This window comes from Cynocephalus volans, chromosome 1, assembly GCF_027409185.1.
Source record: "Cynocephalus volans isolate mCynVol1 chromosome 1, mCynVol1.pri, whole genome shotgun sequence".
Classification (NCBI taxonomy): domain Eukaryota; kingdom Metazoa; phylum Chordata; class Mammalia; order Dermoptera; family Cynocephalidae; genus Cynocephalus; species Cynocephalus volans.
Genome location: NC_084460.1, coordinates 124422173 through 124427871, shown reverse-complemented (window position 1 = coordinate 124427871; position 5699 = coordinate 124422173). Strand labels below are relative to the sequence as shown.

The 5699-nt window shown below is 35.3% G+C and overlaps 1 pseudogene; it reads right to left on the bottom strand.

Annotated features, from left to right (window-relative positions):
- Window positions 1-1722: 1722 nt before the first annotated feature.
- On the bottom strand, window positions 1723-2609 carry LOC134387458 (heterogeneous nuclear ribonucleoprotein C-like; annotated as a pseudogene).
- Between the last annotated feature and the right edge of the window lie 3090 nt (window positions 2610-5699).

Here is a 5699-nt window from a genome sequence, read left to right as displayed (position 1 = left end):
TTCTTGGGCCAGCCCCATGGCTCACTTGGGTGAGTGCAGTGCTGTTAGCACCAAGGCCATCGGTTCGGATCCTATATAGGGATGGCTGGTGCGCTCACTGGCTGAGTGTGGTGCAGACCACACAGTGCTGAGGGTTGCAATCCCCTTACTGGTCAAAAAAAAAAAAAAGTATCTTTCTCCATCAAAAAGTATCTTTCATTGTCTCTAGTGACAAGTTTTGTCTTAAAGTCTATTTTGTCTGATAATTTTATAACCACTTCAGTTCTCTTTTTGTTACTGTTTGCAGGAAACATCTTCGCATATCCCTGTATTTTATTTATTTATTTATTTTGGTGGCTGGGTGGTTTGGGGATCCAAATCCTTGATCTTGGTGTTATAACACCTCACTCTAATCAACTGAGCTAACTGGCTAGCCCTACATCCATGTATTTTAAATGAATTTTTGTCTTTGAACTTCAAATGTGTTTCGTATGGGCAAAGTATAGTTGGATCATGTCTTTATTTTAATCCATTCAGTCAATTTCTGCCTTTTGATTGAAGTGTTTATTCCATTAACATTTAATATAATTATTGATATGATAAAATTCATGTCTGCCATATTGCTATTTGTTTTCTATATGTCTTATATCTTTCTGTTGTTGTTGTTCCTCTATTCTTCTGTTACTGCTTTCTTTTGTGTTAAATGGATACTTTCTTGTGCACCATCTTAATTCTTTTGTCATTTCTTTAAGTTATTTTTTTTTTCTATTTTCTTAATGGTTGCCTTGGGGATTACAATTACCATCTTAATTTATAACAATCTAGTTCAGATTAATACAAACTTAATTTCCATAGTATAGTAGCTCCATTCCCTTCTGGGTTTTTTTCTATTTTTGTCTCATATAAATTACATCTTTATTTGTTATGGCCTATCAACACAGTTTTATAATTATCGACTTATGCAATTATCTTTTAAATCAGTTAGAAAAAAAGTTATAATAAAAGTGCATTTGTATTGTCTTTTATAATTATCTGAGTAATTAACTTTGCTGGTATTATTTTATCTTATTTTATTTTATTTTACTTTTCTCAAAATTCGTGGTTTAAGAAGGATTCATTTATTTTAGGAAAAAAGGTTCCAAACATCAGGCTGTTCACAAAAGTAACCCACAGTTTCAATGTTAGGAAACAAATCTTATGACTGTTAACACTACTTACTTTTCTAGAGGATGCATTTGACATACCAACTCTCATTCACAAAAATACATGGTTACATTTGTTTTGAACAGCCCCACACAGCACTCTTACGTGGAGGATAACACACATACTTGTAACTCAAAGTGGCTCTCAAGTTCTACTCAACTAAGTAAGATTGTCTTTACTGTTAGGGAAGCAACTACTGAACTCTTGTATGAATGGAAAGAACTGTACTCCCTGTATAATAAGAGATTATTTCAGAGACAGTTGATAAAAACCATACATCTTTTTTATTGTTAAGTAATAAAGGGTATCAAAATTAAGAGCAAAAATTGTAGGCTAAGACATAACAAAACTACTAGGAGTGGCAAAGGAAATGAAAATGGGATTGTGCATAGGGTAATATGAATTAATGAACATGGGGCGGATGAGAAGGGGAGCATGTGCTGAAGATTCTAAGGGAGAGAATCTGGTAAAAAAAAAAAAATTAGACAATCACCTCAGTAATGAAATAATGGGATAAGAGTTCTAAACCCCACTATGTACTTAACACTTATCCTTGCCATTGGCATCGTCTCTGTCCTCCTCTCTTTCCTCAGCCTGTTTTTCATCATTCTTGATCAACTCCAGCTGGCCACCCCCCATCTTCATTATCATCACCATTCAGTAGGTCTCCTCCTCAGCTGAGTCATCTGCACCCCCTTCAGACTTCACCCTCACATTAGTCTCATCTTTCTTCAGGAAGCCGCTGCTCTGTCCTCTTCTTACTTAACATTCTTCACCTCTCCTTGTGTACTCTGTTCCTTTACTTTTCCCCCCCAAGCTTTCCAGTAGAGAATCCACTTTGTGTTTTATCTGGGCAAATTCCTTCTTAATGGTCTGAAGGTCATCTCCTTTTAACTTTCCAGACTTGAAAGAAGAACTCCATTGTCCACTCTTAGAATTGAAGACACTTTTAGTCCTTCAGGAGGTGTTTCCTGATACATGCTGGCATTTCAAGGGCACTAAAGCCTGAAAAATAAGATGAGGAGGAGGAACACATGCTGCGTAACTGTACATTTTGTCATAATATTCCCATTGAAAGTCATAGTCCAAGGCAAAAAAGAGAATTACATCTTTGCTGCAGATTGTTTCACAGCTGCTTTTCCTCAGTCCATTTCTGGCTCTGCAACCAGATTAATATATAAAACCTGGCCAACAATCACTCTGTCATCCTCTCCTGCTACAGCCCAGGCATTTCTCTCGTCAACATACTCAACTAAGGCAAAGCTCTTGCAAGCAGAGCAACCCACAATTTTGCCATACTTTGAGAAGATTGTCTCTACATCAGACTTCGTAACCACAAGATTGTAGAGATTCCTAATGAATACATGGGAGTTAATGGAGTGATGTTCTGTCTTGTTTGTAACATTGTTAACCATTGTGTTTGATGATAAAGTTCCTCTTAAAGTTGAAAAATGTAGCTGAAGATAAAAAAAAAACTCACAGAAGAAGGAGGGAAAAGAGACTTGATTCTTAATCTCCTTCTCCCAGGTTCTATGTGGAAAAATATATTGCTGCTGAGTTGTGCTGCAATGTGGGCACAACTGCTCAGTCTTTGTCTCTTCACATGGTGCACTTTTTTTTTTAAAATGTGGATTTGAAAAACTGTCTAGTGTTCTTTTACTGAAGCTTGAAGGTCTTCCTTTAGTATATCTTGTAGGGCAGGTATGTTCGTGATAAATTCAGTTTTTGCTTATCTAGGAATATCTTAATTTCTCCTATGTTTTTGGAAGATAATTTTGTTGGATATAGAATTCTTGGCTGACTGTTGTTTTCTTTCAGCACTTTGAATATATCATCCCACTATCTTCTGACCTCCATGATTTCTGATGAAAAATCAGCTGTTAATCTTATTGAGGTTCCCCTGTACATGACAAGTTGCTTGTCTTACTCATTTCAACATTTTCTGTCTTTGGCTTTATTTATTTATTTTTCATGTTCAAATCAGGATAATTAGTATATTCATCATTATACAATATAATCAACTTTTGTGGCCCTTTCCCAATTTCTCTCTTTCCCCCTGCCTTTGGCTTCTAACAGTTTGATTATGACATGTCTCATTGTGGATATTTTTGAGTATATTCTACTTTGAGTTTGTTGAGTTTCTTGGATGTGTTGAATGTTTTAAAATCAAACTTCAGAAGTTTCCAAGTATTATTTCTTCAAATATTCTTTATGCTTTTTTCTCTATCTCATCTCTTTCTGCAATTTCTTTTATGCATATGTTGATATGCTTGATGGTGTGCCCCAGATCTCTGACAATCTGCTTATTTTCTTAATTTTATTTTCTTTCTGTTCCTCAAACTGGATAATCTTAATTGACTTATCTTCAAGTTTGTTGATTTTTTTTCAGCTCTAGAATTTATATTAGGTTCTTTTTTTTAAACTATGATTTCTATCTCTTTATTTATGTTTCCTATTTGGTAAGACATTGTTCTCATACTTTCCTTTAGTTCATTAGTTATGGTTTTCTTTAGTTCTTTGAACATATTTGTAATAGCTAATATAAAGTCTGTTTAGAAAGGCCAATGTTGGTGCTTCCTCAGGAACAATTTCTTTCAACTGCCTTTTTCTTGTTTCTTTGAATGTGTGTTTATTTTTGTTGTTGTTGCTGCTAATTAGTCATATAATATGGCAATTCTGGACATGACATTGCCCCTTTTCCCAGTTTGTTGTTTTTGTTTTTGTTGTTGTTGTTGTTTCTTTGTTTAGTAACTTTTCTGAATCAATTTTATAAATTCTTCATTCTCTGCCATGTTCAGTCACTTAAGTCTCTGCTTGGTTACCTTAGTCATCTAATTATTACATAGTGATTTCCTTAAATGCTTTGAACCAGTAAGTCTCTCAGCCACTGCTTATGAGCTTTGTGTGTTTATTGGGGCACACTTCAACTCTCTGGCAGTTTTCAACTTTGCCTTAGCCTTCAGTTACTGACTTATGTCATCCAGAGTCCAGAGATTAGGGAATTCTCAGGTCTTACATAGGCATTCACATAGCCTTGACCACACTCATGACCTTTTAGATATCCAGAAATATGTTGAAACTTTTCAAACTCTCTTATGAATATCTTGTTCCATAGCTTCCCTTTTAAGTTTTTTTGGTCAGCCTTCTGTATACCCCAACAATTATCTCCCCTTCAGGCAGCTGGGATATTAAACAACTTCCACCAATAATTTTTGACAAATACATGGGGGGTAAAGGGAACTATTTACACTGAGTGAGCTCAGGGTCAGATCAAATAAGACCCAATGAGTTGGGGTTTCCATGGACCCACCAGATAGGCCAAATAATGACAATTATCTGGATTGGGAGTGCTTTAAACCAACTCTGCCTCCTTCCAGTGGCTGCTAGACTGCTGGTTTTCACAGCTATTGTATTTGTAAAGCTGTTAATTTTCAAGACCACTGAGGAGTTGGAAAGAGGGAGTTGAAAATAGGCAAGTTAAAACACAATAAAACTCTACTGTTTTTACTGAGATTTGACCTTTTTTTTTTTTTTTCCAATAAACACCTTTAAGATTGTTGTAAGTCTTTGGTTAATTTTCAGAGTTCTGAAATAGTTGATTTTGACTATTATTTTTCTTTGCCAGTTTTCTAATTGCTTTTATGGAGGAACAGATTTTTGGAGGTCCTTACTTCACCATTCTGGAAGTGTTTTTCTTGAATATGTTAAATTTGAATTATTTATTAGAATGGGGCAGGATTGAAAAATTAGCAACATGTACTTTGGAACCAGATTTGCTTAGGTTCATATCTTAGTTCTGCCCATTTCTAGCTGTGAGAAATTTTGCCTCGGATTTTTCCTCTGTGATGTGAGTATATTAATAGTTTCTGTCTCATGGGGTTGTTGAAAGTATTAAATAAATTATTTACAAATAAGGCATGTAGAACGGTGCCTGGCAAACTGTGGCTTGTGGGCCTGTCCTGCTTTCTATTTGTTTTTTATGGCCTGTGAACTAAGAATGGTTTTGTGTTTTTTTTACATTTGTAAATGGTTTAAAAATCAAAAGACTATTTCTTGAAACATGAAAATTATATGAAATTCAAATGTCAGTGTCCAGGGTTTTATTGATACAAAACTATACTGATTCCTTTTCATATTGTCTATTGGTTGTTTTTGTACTATATAAGCCGAGTTATGTAGTTGTGACCAAGGCTGTCTAGCCTACAATGCTTCAAATATTTACTACCTAGCCTTTTTAGAAACAGTTTGTTCACCTCTGATATAGAATACTGACAGGCATGAAAGCACTCAAAATTTGTTAGCTGTAAGTTTTACAAGATAGCTCACAGTTACTGCTCAGTCTCTACTCTTTTTAAAGGTATATTTCACATAGTCCACACTGGCCTCTATTCTGTCTCATTAGGTTGCATTGTACTGACCATGGCTTCCCATCTCCCCTTCTGATCTCATCTTTCCCTCTTTCTCACTCTATTCTAGTTGCCCTGGCTGTCATTTCTGGGAATGTGCTGAGCAATTTC